General features: G+C 35.1%; 1 protein-coding gene and 1 long non-coding RNA gene across 5 annotated transcripts in view; one reads left to right on the top strand and one right to left on the bottom strand.

The window, feature by feature from the left end:
- Positions 1-22,351, top strand: part of ZFPM2 (zinc finger protein, FOG family member 2) — a 308,184-nt gene that overhangs the window by 18,978 nt on the left and 266,855 nt on the right. The window lies entirely within an intron of this gene.
- Positions 3,457-4,757, bottom strand: LOC137476062 (uncharacterized). The gene is made up of 2 exons (XR_011000237.1): positions 4,488-4,757; positions 3,457-3,589 (listed from the first exon to the last, which is right to left on the bottom strand). It is a non-coding gene; the product is annotated as an uncharacterized lncRNA (long non-coding RNA).

Genomic DNA, 22,351 nt, shown 5'->3' with positions numbered 1-22,351 from the left:
TTAAACAGAAAATAAACTTGATATACTTTTTTTTGTCCAAAACCATGGATCAAAGCAGATGGAGAAAATATAGAATGATTTTCTATAGTAGATCAGTTTCAGTTGGTAACAGACTGATTTTTATGTCTTCAAGACAATATGCAGTGCTTCATTTCAGTGTGATATGAATTATCTCAGAATTGATCTGTGGTAATACTGTACTAAAAATATTTTTGGTTTTTATTGTTTTCCTGCAGTTCTCCTTTAACTTAATGGAAAAATGAATAGAAAAGTGAGTTAATTTCTTAAGTGTGCAGGGAGATACTGATTTTGTCGTTCTTACATTCCTATAATTCCTATTGAAACAGATAGAGATTGTGTGCGTAAGAAGTGGTAGGATTTAGTCTTTGTCAGATATTTGATTTCTGTTTTTTTGCACAACTATTGTATACTTATTACAAACTGCTGTTAGTGGTAGTCTCTGCATTTATGCTGTGGGGCTAATGCTGATGTTTGATCATGTGTTGCAGTTTCAAACTCTAAGACCAAATGATTTCTCAGTATCAGTGTTCAAATCCCAATTTACTCCTGTGACATAAGCCATGTGGTTTAGGGTGATGTGACCCTAAAAGATGTCCAAAGAAGATGTTAAGTGTGTTAAAAGAAGAATAAAACTTTCCTGGAAGACCTTGATGCTTACAAGTTCTAAAACTACAGTGGAAGAATATTGTCCTGACTAGCATACTGCCCTGAATTTCTTAACATTGTTAGTGATGGTGGTGTTTTTAGTGCATGGGTAAACCTAGCCCTGAAGGGAAGCAAAAAACATTACTTAGAAATGGAGACTCGTGGGGTATGGGGTGGGAGGGGATGAGGGAGTGAGAGAGAGCAAGAAAGACTTATTTTGCTGAAAGGATGAAGGAAAAGTAACAAAATTACTCTCACTGGTAAATTCAGGTACCTCCTTAATTGAACAACATGAGCACACAAGCGGGGTGCAGATAATAGACAAAGGAAAAAGAAAGAAATTCACTCTGGGCTGGGATTAGAACCTGGGGCTTTCCAAATGGGAAGAATAATTTAAACTTAAAGAGCCTATTCTCCTAAAGGAAGGAAGAACAGTGTAGTTGAGTTATGCCAGTAAAAAATATATTTCTGTATTCATTCGTAATTTTTAAAGTACTATTTATTCTTTTATTTTATATTATTCACAATAAATTCCTGACACTTCTGCCCCCTCATAACAGACACCTAACAATGAAGCAGCTTCAATTAAGAAGCAGAACATCAGCCTCTGGCATCTTACTCTGTTGTTCCATCTTTTTTTGCTAGGGAGAATTCATTTGTTTCTTAATTAAGAAAAACACCAATAGCATGAAAAATCTGCTTATGGTACCTGAATGGTAATTAGGTGAAAGGTAAAAAAGAAACACACACATACATTCCAGTAGCAGCCAAAATGAACTTGAGCTGATAAAAATGAACTAAACTACCCTTGCATAAATCGAGGCTGAGAGAAGTGTACAGTCATTATGGCTAAGACAATATGCAAACTATCTTCAAAGAAATCAAATTGCTAGAGTGTTTTCATTTGCATGTATTAACTATTAACATAATGAGGAGAAGTGACATTGGACCCGGATTGTGTGTCTGCTTGGATTGATAACTCTACCACATCTGCAAACAGGCGCCCAAAAATCAGACTAGTAGTCAGATCAGTGTAGAACTCTGAAGTGTGTATGGGTTTTGGGGGGCTTTTTTTTGTTGGTTGTTTGTTTGTTTGGATTCCTTTGTGGTTTGTTTGTTGTTGTTTGTGGTTTTTTTTTTTTTTTCTTTTTCTTTTTTTTCTTTTTTTTTCTTGTGAGTGTTGTGGATATATTTTAGTCTCTGGAACCCAGAACAACGCACTGGGATGTGGAGCACATTTATTTTCATTCTTTTTTAATGTGATCCTTCTGCTCCAAGCACTTCATACTTTCAAGGTAGATAGCAATTTTGAACTTTTTTCTGTTTTATGTGTTCCTACTTATATGGAAGGATGACTGGTTACTGCACGTTAGTTTGGAGTTACTGACATGTTAGTTTGTGTAATTACTAAGTGGTTTTTTTTTTTTTTTTGTCTTTCAACACTGTTCTTATATATTAAAATGTCCTACTTAAGCTGTCAGTTACTGTGCTCATGAAGATAGAGAAAGCTTAGGGAACTCAGACTTTGGAGAAGTCAGTTACATTTTGTTTTATGTGATTACTTAGAACAATAGCAGGCAATGTTTGTGATTGCAATTGTTACCTGCTTACATATTGGGAATAGGTTTAAATTGTTGGTCAGCATAGTATATAGGAACTTAGATAAATCTAGCAACTTCTTTTTTTAAAAGAAAAAAATAGAAATAATTACAAAACCTGAAGATTTTTTCTAAATTAGTCATAAAATGAAGAAACTTAAAATTTTGTCCTGATTTTCTTTGCCTAAAATCTTTCTAAAGGGAAGTTACTTGTTGATATTTACAGCTCAAAATTTCTGCATTGCTAGAAGGAGTACATAAAATTTTGTCTGTGAATGTAAACCCATCTTCCAAGAGGGGAGGACTTCCCATGTGGTTGTTTGAGTGCTGGGTGCATCTGTTTGTTAACATAGCCCAGGAGTCATACTCCAGTCTGAGAGGTGAATTATGTGCAAACTTCTATTTTTGAAAAGAATATTCTTAAGGCAGCCCGTCTGTGTGAGCAAAGGTATGGGGAGTATCTGTCTAAATAGTGGTTTACATGTTTAAACTTGATACCATAAACAGCAGACACTAATCTTAATTTAAAGGTATTATGATAATACAAACTTTTTGAAGTTAGTAGTAGCTCAGGCAGCATGTATAACACATATACTTTTTTTTTTTTTTAATGGGCTTGAATTCTCAATAATTTCCAGAGGTATTGCAAAACTGACATTGAAGAATTCTGATCAATTTTTTTTTTTATTTTAGATGGCTAGGTTTTTATTTTTACTTTGTGATGAAGAGGTATGATCAAGGAAGAAACACTGAAAACAAGTATTTTCTATTTGGCAATTTGTGAAGGTTAGAGTAGGATCCCCCACAGCTCATGTGGGGCATATTCTAGTGTTTCAACCTCAAGTCTGAGAATTAGTACATAACTAGCCATACTGCAGCTTGTTACTCCTTTTGTCCTTGGAAGATAGGTATAGGAAAATCTCTACAGTGTAGGAGTAGATGCAAAAATGCAAGAATTTGTTGGGTACAAATCTCTTGTAATGGCCTATTCCAGGTTTCTGTAGAGTAGAAGAATTTGTGAAGGATAATGTGAATTTCAGATTATCTCTACCCATCCAATTGAAGATTCCATTTAATGCTACCTTAAAATTCATTATGCTTTTATAGAGACTATCCTGATATCATGGATCATGTTAAAAAAAACCCCAAACCAAGCAACCTGAACATATGAAAAATAAAACATGTACCTGTATTTTATTTGATATCAATATGTTTTTATTTGTTGAAGATCTTACTTGAGGGCTTTTGCTTTCTTCTGTAGCAAAGATTATCACTTAGCAAACAAGTCAATAGTTTGTGCTGTGTTGTTACATTGTGTTGGGCACCTAATAATAATAATAATAATAATGATGTAGTGATGTAAATATCAGTATGCAGATAAGAATTAGCTATCTTAGATGCTAGAATATTACATGAATGTCTTTCAGTTTTTAAAGAAAAGTGGAATTTTAAATATTGGAATGTATGTAAGGGGTCTGTTTTTTCTCTGTATCTATGTCATGCATAAAAGTCAGATGAAAAATGTTATTTAAAAATAATTGAAGAGATAGGTATTTCAGGATAAAAAAGTTTACTGATATTTCCATATATAAAGCTTGAATATATTTAATAATTCTAATTAACATAAATTTTTTCTCAAATATTCAAATTCTCATTTGCATGCAGTCCCACAGGGAAACATCTTCTCATGAATTCTCATAGTTTAAGAAGCTCATCCTTGTGTATGAGCAATTTTATCTCCCATTTTTCAAATCAAAAAATTAGACATGTCGTAAATACTGTGCCTACATGGAGGATTCTGGAGAGCCTACTCTGAAGAAACTAAGAGAAGTTTTAGGATTTTGTATGTCTTAATTGCATTTAGAAATTGATTTGGGTGGGATTTCCCCCCCTCTTCCCCCTGCTACTACAGAATCTTGAGTAATTTTGTTTGTTAGTATTTATATCCTAGTTATATGTGGGATACCAAATTTCAGTAGACATGCCCTAATTTGAAGGCTTCATTTTAGTTCTGAAGTAGAATTGTATGTGGAATTGTTTATCAGTGAATTTTTGGATATGATACAGGGATTTCAATGACCTGGCTTTAATGAAAAGAGGTGTTTAAGGCTTACTCATTCCTTAGCGCTGTACCAGTGTCTTAGGAAGGATTGATACACCAGAAATACTGTCTGAAAGACCAGATCCACAGAACCCAAGAAAGTTCTTGGGTTTAGTTTCTACCTTTTGTTTATGAAAACTACTATACTTGTTGAAATGAACTGCTTCACCTTTTGGAAGCTCTGTGTTTCTTCTACTTGTGGTTTCTAGCTTTTTGTTGTCTGGATAGGAGGAACTGTGGAAAATATTTAAAATCTGCCTTTTTAAAATCTGATGCTTTTTGCAGAGATCAAAGGCCTTAATTGTTTCAGAAAAAATGGGAGCAGTGGATGGAGCTGTATGGCCAAGTCTGTTGTACCTCATAGGTCAGTCCTGCAGCTTGGCTTAAGGACCTGTGATACGTTCAAGCTGGCTACCCACTCATGTCTAATGATATTCTTCCTCACAGTGACATCACTCTAGAAAAACTGTAATGTCATAACGAATCTGTTTCCATTTCATGGAAGAAGAAAAATAATTTTATGATTTTATAAGTCTGTTAATGTTCTTAAAATAGCATTGTAATTCAAGTAATGTATAAGAATTATAATGACTGTAATGATAGTAATACAATTATTAATATTTTTATAGTTGGATTTATATCCACACTAAAGAATCCCCTGTGGAAAGGGAAGAAATAACCATAAATTTGTCATCTTCAATGAAAAGGAAGGGTCAGTACTAGGGAGGTAGATCTGTAAGATTTACCTGCTCCTTACTCCTGCACTGTATAAGCATCCATGTGTGAAAAATGATGCTATACTGTGCAATTTACTGTTGCCCCTGAATGTAATAAAAAAAGTAAACTAATTTTCCATAGTAGATATAATTTACTTGTAGAAAAATTGTCATATGAGTCTAAAACCTAAAGTTAGAATTTAGTTTAAAATGTTTTAAATTTTGCATTTCCATTTTTCCATGATAGAAGAGGGATGGTGTGCCTCTTGGGAAAAGTTTAGATAGCGGTGTTAAAATGCATCATGCTTATCACAGAGAAATGAAATTTGAATCCTGTGTTAATTGTATTTTTTGCAAGAAAACTCTTCAAGGATTTTGGGGGCACATTTGGCTATGGTTATGCACACTATTTGGCACCATTTATATACCAGTTTGCTGTGCTACTTTGAATGATGGTACATGTTTGGGGAGTCTTCTATTAATACCTCCCCTCCTCAATGAGGTTTGAATGATTTGTCAAAATGTTTTTGTTTATTTTTAAAATTATTAAATCTCTTTTTTTGCCAGGCATACCTGAGATTCAGTAACAGACACATTGATCTTTCTTGACATGTATGTCGATTTTGTTGATGTTGTTTGCTTGGTTTTTGTGGCTTTGTTATTGTTGTTGTTTGGGTTTTTTTGTTTGGTTTTGGTTTGGTTTGGAGGTTTTTGGGGTGTTTTTCTGTTAATATTTGTTTTATTGTCTCTTAAGAAACTATACTTCACCTGCGGTCCCAGGGGGACTTCCAATGAACTTTCTGAGAGCCTTTAATGTGCATTATCAGTTTCCTGTCTTCTCTTCATGATGGATGCCAGAACAAAAGTAAATGCCAGCAATCTTGCAGAAGGATTATGTGGAACATTACTGTGGAAACAAACAAGACATTTATAAATTAATACATAAAAAAATGTTGGTTGTTAAAGTAATGAAGTTCAGCTTCTGCTTCCCTCTATCTGCACTGTTGGTGCACTGCACTGGATGCGCCCGTCTGGATATCACATTGAGAAAGGAGGGAAAAAATGAGACGTTGAAGGAGGAATGTCTGAAGGGAATATAAAGTTGAGGTGATCTTCTCAGGAATTTTTTTAGGAGAGGAATGATCTTTAATTCTTTGTAGGCTCAGCTTCAGTATTCTCTTCTGCATATATTTGAGTAACCTACAGAGCAGTCTATTGGCATAGCTCATAGACAGTATTGATGAGGCTGCTGAGGTTGCACATGTGTTTGTATCCAGATATGAGAAGCAATAAGGAGCCTCAATAATTAGTCCATGTCCAAATTAACTCTCCCAGTGTTGTAATTTCACGGAAGTATTAAATGTGTTACGCAAATTTTTAATGGTTTCCATTTCCAGTGTTCTTTAGAATCGCTGCAAGTCTATTTTGCTGTTTCATAAATTTTGAAATTTAATATCAAAGAAAAAATAGTTGATGGTTCTTTGTCTTCTTGTAGTAGATGGCTACTGCAGAGCTTACAGTGTGTAATGTTTGTGAGGACATTAGCTGCGTTCTTGGAGCTGACGCCAGCTGCTGATCATGTGGGATGTTCTTAAAGTGCAACCTGCAGATGAGATTGAAAACCACTGCTTGTGAGCAGGGGATGTTCTTTATGTCCTAGGGATGTCGGGGCATTTTATGCAGAATATGGTATAATCTTTCTAATTTTACTTCCACAATACATAAGAATAACCGTGCATCTCTTTTCCTTTAAGACATAATGCAAGATAATTTTCTTTCCCATATCATTCTTGCTTAAAGTGGTATAAAATAAATACCACATTAAAGTTGGGGAAGAGAAACAAAAACCAACAAAAATTTTCCTGCCTGGTTTTTACTTTTTTTTAAATAGTTTTTACTAAGTAGTTCAGATACCCGATAGCCTGATAGGAAACCAAAGATACTGAATTCAGATAGAATTAAGATCTTATTAAAATCATGCTTTAAAATTATTCTTATTATTTTAGATTAATATTTACAACTATATACTAAATAAGAGAAGTAAGTAATTTCTCCCCAGTCTGGTGATGACATAGCATCTTTATAAATACCTTTCTAGTATGGCAAACATTAACCCCTCTGAAGCACACATGAATCTGAATTTGACTGAGAGCCACAATGCATTTGCCATATATTTTGGAGATAAAACGAGGAAAGAAAACATTGTGAAGAGTTCACAAGCAGTAGGGATATCCCAGGGATACCACTATTTCCTTATAAAATGGCTAAGCTGTATGTGTAGTTAGTTCTGAGAAAAAAACAAGTGGTACCCTGAGCAGTCATTTCTAGCTCACCCTGTCCGGTGTCTGGAGATTCAAGCCCACCACCAGCTGTGTGCTGGTGAGCCGTGCAATTGGTCATGTCACAGCTCTGATATGCAAACGTACTTGCTGTCTAAAACAAATGTGTCCAAACACGTTGCCTTCTTAAATGACCTCTCAGCTATAGTCATACTTTTCAAGCCTAATGCTGTGAAAGCACTACTTTTTGATAAGAAAAGTTTTAAGAATCTATTTCATTGCTGCAGAGAAGTGTGTAAATTCAGAGTCTGGGAGAAAATAAAGCTTGTAAAACTGAAGGGTCATACTAGAAATGCCCAATGCTATGGCAATTTTTTGTAGAAATGTGAAATTCATCTGTTTATTTTTGGCTTTATGATTGTAGGATAAAATTACCTTTTTCTGGAGTAGGAGAAGGCTGAAACCTAATCCATCCAAATGAAATCTTGCTGTTTTAAGGAAGATCTAATAAAAGGCAGTAACAAGTTTTTGGGTTGAGATTACAGTTCTAAGTGGAATGATAAGTCGCATTTAAGTGGTTTATCAAAGCAATTGAATATATTTGGTAAATTTGTATTATTGTACCATAGTTTTATCTTGCTATTTGATAATGTTTTACTATGAAACTATATAAAATACCATCCCAAGAATTTGTAAACAGCTGAAAGAAAAAGATTGTGAACTTTGTTTGTATTTGATACAGTGAAACTACTTGAAGTTGCTTTAAATATTTAAAATGTTTCTGCTAAGGCGTTGGCTCCTGAATGGGAGGTATGAATGGTTCAGGTAGCAGGCTACTAGCCAGTTACCCATGCCATATGCTAATCAGGGATTAACCAATGAGCTTCAAAATAAAAAGTGGAGAGAGATGGCTTTAGGATATTTGGTACAAAAAGGTAGCTAATATTTCTTCTGATTTTTGGGGACAGGAATGTGATTGAGATATACTAAATAGAAATCCATACAAAACCAGTTCTGATTTTTGGAGGAGGGAATGTAATTAAGATATACTAAATGGAAATCCATACAAAACCAGTCAAATTGTTAAAATATTCAAATATGCCTTACTGTAACAAGAAAGCACTGTAATGTACTGAAATCAGCAATAGAACAGCTGTGTTTTAAAGGACAGTACTTTGAATGTCACTTGACAATTTGCTTTCAATTAGAAGTAATTTACAGGAAGATGCCCACAAGCTAATCTTTACAGGATAATTAAGTTCCATTTTCTTTACTTTTAATTAAAAAGCAGAAAAGATTTAGCTGATCCATAAAAAATGTTCTCTTTAAACATTCATCAGACTTCACACTCTTTTTTTTCCTGTTATTTGTTGTAGCAGATGTTATCAAAACTGCAGTCTGCTCTGCTTTAAACCCAGTATATTTGGGAAGTGAAACACGAGTTGCAATAGGCGTGTACAGCTGAGGTATGATCATTTAGCTTCTCTGTATATGAATAGCTCTAAAATGATATCCATACCCTGGGCTTTAATCTTGCTCCTTCCATTTCTTGCCGTTGTGGTGAGAGAAAGCAAATCAGATGAACAGCTCTGGGGATGCTAATTTTCCTCTTGCTTTCCTAATGCCATTAAAACCTGAAGTTTAAATGTAAAAATGAAACAAGTGTCTTTGCCATTAAATGTGCATGTTAGCAAGGTTGTCTGCATGCCTGTAGAATCGACGAAAACAAGAATCCCTTTGCTGATTTCACATTGAATGAAAAAAACAATGAAGTGCAGTTTATGCCCAAATATCTGGACACACACATACTCATACTACAGTGAATTAGTGCTGTTCTTAAGGAGGAAAGATGTATATTTTTCCCAGATATTCCCTCATCATCTTTGCAGATTTTAAGAAGTGAAAGGAAATTTAGTTTTAGATTTTAAATTTGTCCTTTGTGCTGTGAGGAATTCTACATATGAATGTCCAATACTTTTTTAAGTGTGAGATCTAATTATTTTTTGGTTTAAAGCCCAGTTACTCCAATGAACCTATGAAATGGTATGTAGCCGGGCCATGTTCTCAACAAAAATATCTGAATGCTTATGTCAGGTCTGAAGCTTATTCTTTATAAATGTTTTATTCAAACTTGATCAAGTTACCATGATCACTTTAGAACTGAGAATAAAACTATAGAATTGTTATGTTTTATGTTGAAAGGGACCTCCTGCTCAAACCAGAACCTATTTCGGTAAGGTTCCCAGTCAATTTTTTTTATTGTCTTCAAGGTTGGAGATTCTACAGCCTCCTTTAGCAACTAGTTCTACAATTTTACAGTCATCACTGTCATGTCTTTCTTTAAGATTTACTCAGAATTTCCTTTGCTATGTCTTGCGTCTTTTGCCTCTTATCCTGTCTCTATGGTCCTTCAGGGAAATTGTGGCTTTGCTCCTCTGGAACCTCTCATTTGGTATGTGAAGACAGCAGGAAAAATTCTTCCTGAACACGAACATCCCAGCTGTCTTGATTTTCCCTTGCCATAGTCCTGTGGCAGTCTTGCTCTCCCCTGCCAGAATCACTCCAAAGCCATAATGTACTACAAAACCCCAGAGTAGACATGGCACTTAAGATGTGGAGTAGAGGGGAATAATCATCTCAGCCTGCTGTCTGGACTTGCTTACATCCATGGTCATGGTTGGCATTTGCTGCTGCAAGGGCTCACCGCTGATTCGTGCCCATACAGCAAAGCTGGTTTTCAGTATGTTCATCCCCAGCTTGTCCTGGTACCTGAGATTTATCTGTCCTGAAGGCAGAGTTTAGAATTTGCCTGTGCTGAACTTCATGTTTCTGACAACCCAGGCCTCATTTGTAGCTGCCTTGCTTTCTAGTGTGTCTTGGTAGTGCCTATGAATTTGATGCAAAGTTGCTGAGGGCACTCTGTTTTGTTGTTCAAGCCATTAGTGAAGATCTTAAGCCTTATTGACCCCTGAGGGATGCCTTTAAGTGAGGAACTCATTAGATTTTGTATTAACCCTTTAAAGCTAGTGATCTAGCCAGTTTTCACTTTTTAAGACTAAAAATGCAACCCATATGGTATGAAGTAAATATTCTTAAAATATTTGACAGCTTTTGAAAAGAAAGGTATTTTATATATGGGTGTTTTCCCCATAAATTAATACTAGAATTACAATATCTAAATACATTGGATTGACATATGTTCCATTTATTGAATTCTTTTATTGAAATAAAAGTTTCTACATATTTCAAGGTCTAGATTTGCTCTTAACTTAGCAGACAGATTAACAAGAACTTTCTAAGTGGTCATGCTAAATAGACCTTGGTGTAATTGAAAGTGGGTGGTCAACCTGGTCTGTAAAAAAACATAGAACCAACTTCCCAGAAATCAATCTCAAACTGAACTTTTTGAGAATTCTAGGTTCAGGTGTTGCTTGTAAAAAATCTCCTGTATTTTTAAGCTGTGCTAATGCATAGTGACCTATTTGTATGTAGACACATTTTTAGGAAACATTTAATATAAGCTATTCAAATTACTTCAGCTATAGCTTCTGTCAGTTTTAACAATTTTTTACAACTACAACTTATAATTTCACTCTATGGAATTCTTTCCAGTAATATTAGGAGGCAGAAGGAAGTAAGAAAGTAATTTGTTGTTGCAATCGGCATTCTTGTGGATTTTTAAATAAATTTCTAAGCATGTTTACTTTCATCAAAAGGCTTACGGAAAAATGAGGATATATTTATGAGTCACATTTTAAAAAGGCTAGAGGACTGTATGGAAATAAATTTAAGCATGTGCTTGTTTGCAGAAGAATCACTTCATGTGCAGTTAAATAGATGATTTATGGTCACTTAGTACAAAAGTCTTCAACTATCTAATTGTTTAGCATCCAAATAAGCCAATTATTGAGATTCCTTTGTGGGAAGGAAAAGAAACAGTTTTATGGGATTATTTTTTTTTCAGTTTTACACCCTGCTTCAAGATTTGCTTTAAATCAGCATGCCACTGAGAAAGACAGTGATGGCCTCTTCCTTTTGCCTGTTAGTTCATACAGTTTTCACATATGGCTCAAATATTAGTCTGTCTGTAGAGCAAACTGGGGGAAGAAACTGCTCCAAGTGAAAACCAGCTTCTCTCCCCATTCCTCATGGTTCAGTTAATTCAAATCAATTTCTTTATCTAGTTCACCTGATGGCCACAGATGTACTTTTGCCAACAAGGAGGACAGCACGACTTCTAAGAGCAAACAGAAGGGGTAGGGCAGCCTGTTTTGGGAATGCAGTCTGCTGGTGTCAGCATAAGGAGATAATAACACTGCATTGCTAGACAGCTGGTTTAGGATAGAATCACTCCAGGATGCTCAAAAAATATGCTCTGCTTTGTTTAAAATAGTAGGTAGTGATATGTAATTAGTGTAGCAGATACATTGGTTGCTCATTGCTTACACTAATTTTGTAAAAGGCAGAATACTGTCTGTCTTGAATGAGAATTTTGTTTTAGACAGCTGCAACTTTTTTTCCTTATATGCCTTAGAGCCTCTATACTTATGTATACAGTTCTGTAAGTAGACTTTCTGTGGACACTTTTCTTAAAGTTCTGATTCTTTCCTCATGAGTAAAGAATACAGGCATGAATTCAGATTGGTGTAAGAAATTATATCCTTTAAATATTTGCTTTAGAAAGATAGAACTAGATAGAACTGAACTGTTAAGTCATTGTCTGTGATACCAGTTCCCTTTGATTGTAAAACTAATAAATACAATACCACAACTTTTCTATGACTGTACAGAAAACTAAGTTATGCTTAGCAATGTAATTGAATAATTGAATAATGTATTCATCCAGTGTTTGGTTACTTTTTGGTAACTGGATAATCAGTGAAGCTTAACACTTCAGGGGATTCAGTCATAGTCCTGAGATGGGAGTCTTGATGAATAATTTGAGGTCTAGTCTGATCCATTAATATAATGGAATATAATTTGGATTGAAGTGCAAATATAATTTGGGTCGAAGTGTTCCCAGATACTTTATTGGTGGAATTCAGATTATTTGCTTTGATGGACATGGAAAACATGATAATTTGCAAAACTGTAAACAAAATAGTAAAAAAATTCCTGCTTCAAACCCAGAAAGGTGAAGATAATCTATGTTATGTTCTAAACCTAAAATATGTTAAAATTTCAATGATGTGTCATTGTAATGTAATTTCAAGTTGATATTTTAGCATCATGACTGTAGCATAGTTGCCTGAATTTCTATGCAGAGCAACTTTTCAATTTAAAAATTATTTTGCTTATCTTCAGTGATTTGCAGTTAGTCTTGTAAATCTAAAAATATTTTCAAATCAAAAAACAAAATATTATTTGAATTCTTCTTTTCAATAAATTTTAACTGAACTATTAAATGTAATTTTTTCTTGTTTCTACTGCATTTCTTTTCACAATTTTAGATAAGAATTTTCAGGGTTTTGATGATACAAATGTCTCTTCTGTGTTTCATTCTGAATGTGACATGTGTGTTGAGAAATAAGCCAGTGAAATTATTACTCATAAAAGAACTTTCCATCCTTGTGTTAAATGTAATTTGTACAATATTTTAAAATTATGGTACAAATTGTCTGAAAACATCACTTGCATACTTTAGAGACGAGGGAGGAAAGGGTACTAATGACATTCAGACAAGCAGTAATTAGCTATGCGAATAAATAGGACAATTTAATAAATGAGTTATAGCAAGAAGGTGTAAGTTGCATAACAAATAATTATGGGGCTTCGGCACTTATGAACAGAAGACCAAGGTGTAGGAGGAAGGTGTCTCAGAAGAAATGTTTATGTGGTTTCATATTAACTATAATATGACATTAAATGATATTACAATAACTTATTTAGTAATATTATTCCAATATTAAAATATTAAACCCATGTATCTGAGAATATTACAGTATTATAAAAATCATATTTCTGAACCCCAAATATAGTTAATCTTAAACACTGAGAAGTGTGCAGATTTGACATGAGCAGACATTTAGGGAGTTTATGAGAATCTGAAAGCTGAGGAGGGACTGGAAAATTTTACAGTAATAGTTCTCTCTTTTGTGCAATATTCAGCCATTTCACCTTAGATTTGCTTTGCTTTATAAATTTTCCTGAATGCACAAAAGCAGTCAGAAAAATTTTGTATGTGTATGGAGAATGGGGAAATGATATGAGGAAAGGGGAGAAAAGAAGCTGTCTGGGGAAGTGAACTTACCTACATGTAGCTTAGGGAAAGGCAGCGTCAAGTAATGGAAAGATGGGACAATTTTTCGGCAAGTTGGAATTCGTTTTTACTTGGTCTATAAACTGTTGATATTGCTTCTCAAATTTCATTATTCAGTTGCTGATAGAAATAGAAACCAGAATAATTTATTTATTTATTACTGTAGTTACTGCAGTATTTATACACAAGGGAGCGAAGAGATGCTCCCATAGAGTGTGATGTATACCTGCATGTGCTGTGGTAATTTTGTTCAAATCTCTTCTAATGGATTAGCCATATCTAATCTGTTATATCTTCTATTGAATGAGTGTCAATCTGGTACCTACTCTGAAAAGCTGTAGCATTCTGGGGAAATGAGTCAACTTACCTAGTGTTAACCATGTGAAAGGTAAGCAGCTGCCTAGTTCTCTATGTTTTCTTTAGTGGGCACTTCCTGGGCACTGAATTTTACCATGATAATATAGATACCCAAGAACTGACATAGCATATGTAAATATAATGCATACGTGCATATATACATGCTGTAAAGGAAAAGTTGTACTGAGGCATGAATACCAAACCTGAAAGCAGCAATAACCCTGGTCTCTTTTTGAATGTGAATGCTAAAAGGAATTTATTTTATTTATATAGCACCTTTCATTATCATCAAAATACTGAGACCCCATAAAAGACAATGAAAACAATGTCATAAATAAATATTAAATATAAAACAAAGTCACCAGGATTTTTAAATGGGAATAAAGTTCAAAGGAACAGCAATATATCCATGCTTTGAAACTGCCTAGAGGGGAAAAAAAGTGAAGTTAAATAGATTTTAGGAGAGAGAGTATTCAGTACTCCTTCCTATGGAGATACAAAATTTGTAAATACTGAGTGGTACCTAAATGCTGATATCCATCAGAATTTGATGCTCTGTTGAACTCAGATTGGTCTACCTGAAGGCTTTAAAATTCATCAGAAGGGAATATCTAAAGTCACTGTTACTTGTAGGCTTACAAATGGAACATAATGTGATGGCAGGAAAATTGGGGGACTGGACTGAAAGCCCAGATCCCCCAAGACATATACTGCATTGGAGAATAGTTATTTGAAAGTGAAACTAAGGTCATGCATCTCCAGTTCTCAGTTAAAACTTTCAGCGGGGTAGGCACTAAATAGGACCATATCTTTTAGACCCATAACAAGGTGACTGCTGTCTAAACCCACCTAAGTTCTTTTCAAAGTCATGAAGAGATCTGTTTTGATCAGCACAGCTTATTGTGGTGTATGTCCTTTAAGATGAAGAAAAAGTCAGGAAAACTGGCAAATGGCCACAATTCAGAACATTTATGGTACTATATTTTGGAGATCACAGAAATTCTTTTATTACCAGTGTTACAGGATGCCCTCTTGATTCACAAAGTGTGTTAGATTTGAAATGAAAGGTAGGAAAATAGGTAAAATGAACCCATCCTCCTTCTCTCTCAGGAAGTCTCAATTTGATATCTTTGTGTCCATGGGAGAAGAATACTACTTTCAAGTTTTTTTACTACAGATAGCTTATTTGAAGCTCAGTCTCTGAAGTATGGTGGTCTATTAGCTAACAGACAAGTACATGTAATATTTGGTACTAATAGTTACTGTTGTGTGACAGCATTAGGCTCTCAGCCTGTCTTTGTGGGAGACCACAGATCCAGTCTTCTTGAAACACTTGCTGCCTACTTAATGTTTACTAGAATAGCTGTAGGTTTGATTTGGGTTCCACTTTTACTGATAGCTGAAGATCTAAGCTGATTCTTAAAGGTAAACCCATACCTGCCAGCCAGCTTAGGAAGATACTTGCTTTTCTTTTGGCAACAGTCAAGCTTGACTCTAGGAAGTTTTCACTTGAGGTCGTCTCTGCTGATCTTTAACTTGTGAACTGAGATGGTATGCCTTTCACACTGGCCTATTGGGCAGACAAGTGCTATCTTCAGTGATCTGGTCAGAGACCCTCAATAAATAGTTTCTGCCTGCTTTTCCTGGTGTCATTCTGTTACGGTTTGACGCTGGTGTAATATGTTTTCTCTCTATGAAAATATACTTTTTAAAAATAATTGCTGTGAGATGTGATCAGGAATAGAGTAGAGTAGGTTCAAGTTTAATAATAAAGGGAAAAAAATCTTGATTAAACTACTGCTACTATAAAAGACAGGAAACACAATTGCCACCCTTGTGTTTCCATGTCACACATGGCAACTGCCCGGAGAAAATCTACTAGTGTGACACTCTCCTTTCCATGTCATAGTGTTCTTACTACTGTGTATGGACAGACTGCTCATAGGGCTCTTTTAAGGATGCTTTGCCATGGATTAAAAGAGACAACAGTTCAGCTTCTCATCTTGGGACTACAGTCCCCCCCCCATTTTCTTCCTCCCCTGGGGCCGAGGAAGAGATTATCTTCTTCTTGAAGATGGAAGGTATCACCACACCCTCTTCCTCCTGAAGATAGAGGGCATCACCACACCCTCCTCAGCTTTTCTCTGTTCTCTCTATTCTTGTGTTGGTAATTGCTGAAGCAGGTCTCGTGGTTCACCATCCCATTGCATCCCCCTAAAAATGCAGTCTCTATTGCAGGAGAATTTGTTCAGTCTATGGTTAACAAGAAAAGTCTATCTACAAGCTAGACTTTTATATAGCTTCCCCTCCCCCACCTAACCTGTAACTAAACAAAAAAAGTCTACACTAAACACTAACCAAAACTAAAAAAGAAACAATTGCCCTAAAAGTTCTTACTTTTAACCCCCTGTATTCTCTAAAACATATCTATACTTTTAGTAATCACTCTAAATACTAATATCTAAACTTAACTACTAATTAGTTTAACCCAACTTCTTAAATAAAATTACTTCCATATCAAACCACAACACATTCTGATACAGAATTTTTTGTTCTCTGTACTATGCATTTAGGAAGATCTGTTGCTCCACAGAAGCCCTGTTTTATTCTCAGTAACGCATTCTGGTATACTTTGCTTTTCTAAAGTTAAAATTAAAACTTTGATCACTTTTTTCATAAAGTAAAGCTTTATGAAAAAGCCCAGCAGTTACAGCTTATGTTTTGAGCTTAATTGTACCGTTGTTGATCAGCAAGTACTTTGTGACAAGCAGTAAATTTCCACAGGTAGATTTTGTAGGGCTTACCTATCAAATGCATTGACCTAGAGGGCTAGAACCTGACTGCTTCCTCTGATAGTGTTTATAGACACCTTTATTGTAGATTAGGACTCTTTACTTTCAGAGCTTAGCAAGCACTTCTGGGCCTAATTGTGAAGCTGGGTACAGAAAAGGGGCAAACATTTGTAGTTGTCGGCGGTAGCTCCCGTCCTTTCATGAACAGTGACCAAAATACAATTTTTTCAGTGATCCTGAAAACTATGTCCAGTTCTCATGGTATTTGATGTGCTTCTGACTTTCATGAATGAATTGGAAGTTTCCCTAGGATGTTCGAAGACTGCTCTGTTCTGTCAGAAGAGATAATGAAGAGCTTTAATATTAATGGTGAGACGATGATTCTGACAAACTTGCTTTTATACTTTGCAGAGGAAAAATGAAAAAATGATTGTGTCTGCAAATTGGGTTGAATCTTACGAACAAAATTTTAAACAGGTAAACGCTTGCTGATCCCTTATATGGGGTCTCAGCTGAACAATCAGATATGTGTGATGCATCATCTTGCAACCTTATTATTGGTTTGGATTATTATCATGGCCATTGTGGTTTATTCTGACTCTGATATAAACACAAAGTTTTTGAACAGCATTTGAAGTAAATGAAAATACTTTCTCTGCTTCAGCTACTGTTAAGTCTGGTTGTAATAAATATGAGTATTTACAATTGTGTGATTCAGCACACTTGTTAAAACTTCAGGAAATATCACTCAAGTATAAACATACTCTACCTGTTGTTTCTGAGGTTGGTGAAAATGTCAATACGGAAAATGTCAGGTTTTTTACTTAACTGAACTTTATGGATTTTCGTGTACCCTGTTCCTACTAGGTGATATTTTCTAGCACAAAGTGGGATGTAATAATAGGTCTTTGCACTTCTGTAATATCCAGTGTCAAAGTGCTTAAAAGCATTAATTGATCAAAGTTGCTCTGTGGCTGTGGGATTGGTAAGGGTTCCATTTCTGTAGCAAAACCATCACTTAGTAAAAGAGTTGTTTAGAGGGAAGTTGCAAGCACAGATATCACTCCAGATGTGTTCCTTCTACGAAGCCTTTTCTCATTCAGTGTTATGTGCCTGCCAAGTTTTTGACAGATTGGCAGGTCTTTCTTTTTCATCTTTTTAAAAATAATTTTCAGCATTTACAATGTGGTACAAATATTATCAGTATATGGTTCCTTTTAAGGACTGAAGTACTCTAGATGCCAAGTACAGGTTTAGACTTGTAAAAATGTAGGTATCTGCCTTAGCAGGTTACTCTGAGTGCCTGTGTGAAATATTTTGGGCTACATCCTCCCTGAAGTTGGCGGGAGACTTGTGTTTCTTCAGACAATGATGAATTACTCTCACACTGAGTTTGAAGAAGGACAGGGTACTTGGTGAGTATTTCAAGACTACTTCTGAGCTCCATGGAGATGTCATGAAGCTTGAGGCAGGTGCCACACAGTATGCCTTTACTCCTTGGAGGACCCGGCTGAGATTAGTGACTTAGCTGAACATATCTGCCCTGTGTCAAGTGACTACACTAATTAGGAGGTAAGAAGTGTTTTTGCTAGATTTCTTTGGGTCCCATTACTGTTCCAATTGTGGCTAAAATTAGTCACACAAGAAGCTGGAATCATTTTACTTTTGATAACATAGCCTTTTGGGTACATTCTTGAAATAAAGATCAGTGAAACTGAGGCATTGTTTTATATTAGTTGACTTTCTACTATTCTATGGCAGCAACTGTGTTATATTGGGTTTTACACTTCATGCTTTGTTTATCTGCCTTCAGTAAATGATTTCCCTGGGCAATATCTTATCCTTACATCATATTTCTGGTATCTCAGTAGCATATGTTGTACCCACTGGAGCGCACTTGGTAGTAATGTCTTCATGATGCTTTCTAATGTCTTGTCATCAAATTGTACATCCATCTTGTGCTTAAAGATAATCAGATAGCATTGCTGTAATCCAAAGAGCACAGCCACAGCTCTTGTTCTGTGTGGGAGTAGCTCTGAGAACACTGGCTTCTGTGTCTCTCAAGACCTTATTATTAAATCCTATGAGCTTTGGATCAATCATACTTATTACTATACCAAGAATTCTGCTTTAGCTCTGTAAGGTCATGTAGAACTGATAGTAAGTTAGAGTTGGTTTTTCAAAAGTATAACAAGCTGTATTCCTCTGTCCAGGTCTAGTGAGATTATTGAAGGGAAGACTTGCTGTTAAAAGGAAGGTGAATTAAAACCAAAGTATTTCAACAAACAAATAATTCCATGATTTAGAAATCCAAGTATGTGTCCGGTCTCCCGAAGATTTCTCCTAAAACACAGTGCAATAAATAGTAAGTAAAAGACAGAGCAGAATTGGCCACCAATGTCTGTAAGAACTTATTTCCGTTCCTTTTCTTGAAACTTCTGTAGTCCTGAAAAAATGTCATATGACTGAAAGTGAAGAATAGGCTACTCCAGTATTCCTTTGTAAGCAACAGATTAATAACTAATACAGAGTGTAGTTAACGATTAGAGTTTAATAGAATTGTAATGGAAAATTTTATACATAATGCTTTCATGTAGTGGAGCTAGGTGAGAGTGGCTGAATCACTGCAACTGCAGAGCATCATGTAGTAATACAAGCCAAGAAAAATGTAAAGTTGAAACCCTAGTGTCACTGGTTACCTCTGCCATGTTACATTTCCAGAAGTGAGACCTGTCCTCAAAGGATAGAACCTTGGCTCAAAGTATAGATTTAAATATAGCTGAATGTCATTACTGTGTATCCAAGCTTCAGTCTGGAATTAAAAGCTGCAATTGTTTGGCTGAAGAGGTGGAAAAACCTCTATTAAATTGTCATGTATTGACCAACACTGTTCATTAGGCAGGATTTTGTATGCAATGTTTGCAAGAGATGAACAGCGTGCTGTGCTTTAAACTATAATATCTGGTTAAATATTTATGTTGTAACAAATAAAATAAGCCAAAGTCAGTTCAAACAGTGGCAATATGTATGCCAGTGTATGTAAAAAATACACATATGGGTTCATTAATATTAATACTAATACACCAGTTCTGTATAGGTAGCAGTGACTAAAACTGTATTGTAGAACTGAATTATAAAATTTCGTCTCGGGTCCTGAGGAAGTTCTGACTTTCATTCCTGTTAATATCTTTTGATATTATTTTATTGCTCCTGTAGATGAAGCATTAAAGTTTCCTGTGGAAAGCCCTGTCAGGGAAGTCAAATTATAAGAGGATATTGTGCGAATTGCACTTTTTATTATTTGTGAGTTAGAGCAGATTCATAATTGATCAGTAATGTGAACATTAATTTGATTCTGGTTGGATCTCTTATATTTTAAATGTTTTGCTTCATATTATTAATTACAGTAGGAAAACACATAGGAATGAAATGTCTAGGTCTCTGTCATGAAGCTTATGGGTTTTTTGATGGAGTAGGCACTGTTATTCTGATCTGAAAAACACCCACCTCAAGACTACAACTAATACTATACCAAAAGTCAGATTTCTGTGGGAACAGAAGACACCATAGAGGCACAGTCTTCAAATCTCAGGGGTAGTTTCCTTTTCACCTGAATTCAACCTCTAGCTCAGTCTCGATTGTCATTCCCTGACATGATGGTTGTAAACATAAATGTTTCAAGGGATATAGTGAATATACTTCCAGCAGAATTAATAGGAATGGTTTGCATTTGTTCAGAGCAGACTGTCCTCTCTCTTCAGCAATGGTTTTGGTTGAATGAAAGAGAGGCTGCTAGAAGCTACAAGCTGATATGAGATTCTTAAACAGCTTGTTGGGAAAATAGAAGATTTATTTTGTAAGATAGATAACTCAAAGTGATTTCTTCAGCAAAAAGTGACTTATTGGATATTTCTGCTCTTATGCAGAACTTTGTGTGCCCTCCCTTAGAAAGTGCCTGATGTTCCCTCAAAACACAGATTATAGTTTGTTTTCCTTTTCTTGGCTTCTTGTTCTTGATCAACAATGAAATCACACTGGATGCAGGAATATTCCCCATAAAATTCTAAGATACTTGTTTGCATTAGAAGGTTTTGTGATTCAGAGGTTAGAAGAAGACTTAAATTACAGTTTAGAAATTACAGCAGATTATAGATTTTACTGTCTTAAACAGAAAGAAATAAATAAATTGTTGGTGTTTTCAGGTAGAGAACTAACTTTTTATACAAAATTTTAATTTTCAAATAAAACTTTTAGTCTTCATTGGCCTAATTTTTACTGGTTAGGTTTCATAACTTTGGAAAGCTTTTCCCTGTGAAACATCAAATAAGAATTCCCTTTCATAACATCTGCCAGCATATAGTGTTTGCACATCACCAAAGGAAAGCACTTGCAGTGGTATGCAGGATAGAGCTAGAAATTTGGCCACAGAATTATTGGTTCATTTCTAACGGGGAAAATCTTACATAGTTCAGTGCCCAAATGATATTGTAAGGTAAACTGGTTCAGTTTATTCACCTTTGAAGATTAAAAGATTTGAATTATTTCGGGGTAGGGGAGGAGAGGGGGCCTGTGTTTTTTGTTTGTTTTTGGTTTTTAACCCCTGTGATCCCAAAGAATTCACATCTGGCTCAGAACAGTATGGAACTAAAATCAGTGCTTTAACCCCACATTCCTCTGTTGACAATGAAGAATATTATACTTTTCACCTTTGAGATTAATTAGAAGTGTTAGTACTGTATCTTAGGATTTATTTTCATATTTCCATGGATTTTTAAATGACTCCACATTTGTATTTATGGGTCTAACAATGTACAAACCTTCTTAGAATCAGTTTAGTCTCTTCTATTGGGTAAAGCTGTTCCTATGACTTAATAAAACATTCCACAAAAGTCAGTATGACATGGAACAATATAGTTTATGGCATGGTAAATATTTTAATTGAATAAAAAATTTCTGCTAAAGAATGAAAAAGAACAAAATAAAAAAAAAAAAAGCAAGGGACATGAGGGAAAGAAAATTTGTAAATCTTCTGCGAAAAGAGAGAAGCCCCCATCAAGGGTCTTTACAAGGCTTTATCTATCATATAGTTTCCAGTGGCTATTCAACAGGTATTTTATTTACTTCAGAGATCTGCTTTTGTTCACTGCAGCACAGGGACCTTCATCATAGTCATACTTGTCGTAGAAACACCAGTGTAGGTATGCACTGATCTATCTTTGAACTTCTTGTGTGTGATTTTGGTGACTGTCAACTACAGTCATTAATTTTTTCAGACTAAAACATTGACATACAAGAAGCTTATTTGTGCTTACATACTCAAAAAGAAACCACCTGAAGGAGTGTTATTCCTGTTTATATTCCCATTACTTGTGTCTTAAACCAAGCTTTTGTTACATGAAAAGTCTTGTATTCTTGACAAGAAGATATTTTCAGTCTGGAGTTAGCAGGTTAATTAGTAGTCATCTTGATGAGCCTGCAGTTTTCTCTTAAAAAGATGTTTAGACAGGCAGCAAATCTCTGTTCTGGATGATTCTGAGTCTAGAATGGACTCTCCATGCCAGACTATCAATGTATATTTTGAAT

The sequence above is a fragment of the Anomalospiza imberbis genome, chromosome 1, assembly GCF_031753505.1.
Source record: "Anomalospiza imberbis isolate Cuckoo-Finch-1a 21T00152 chromosome 1, ASM3175350v1, whole genome shotgun sequence".
Classification (NCBI taxonomy): Eukaryota; Metazoa; Chordata; class Aves; order Passeriformes; family Viduidae; genus Anomalospiza; species Anomalospiza imberbis.
This window is presented reverse-complemented; position numbering and strand designations above follow the sequence as displayed.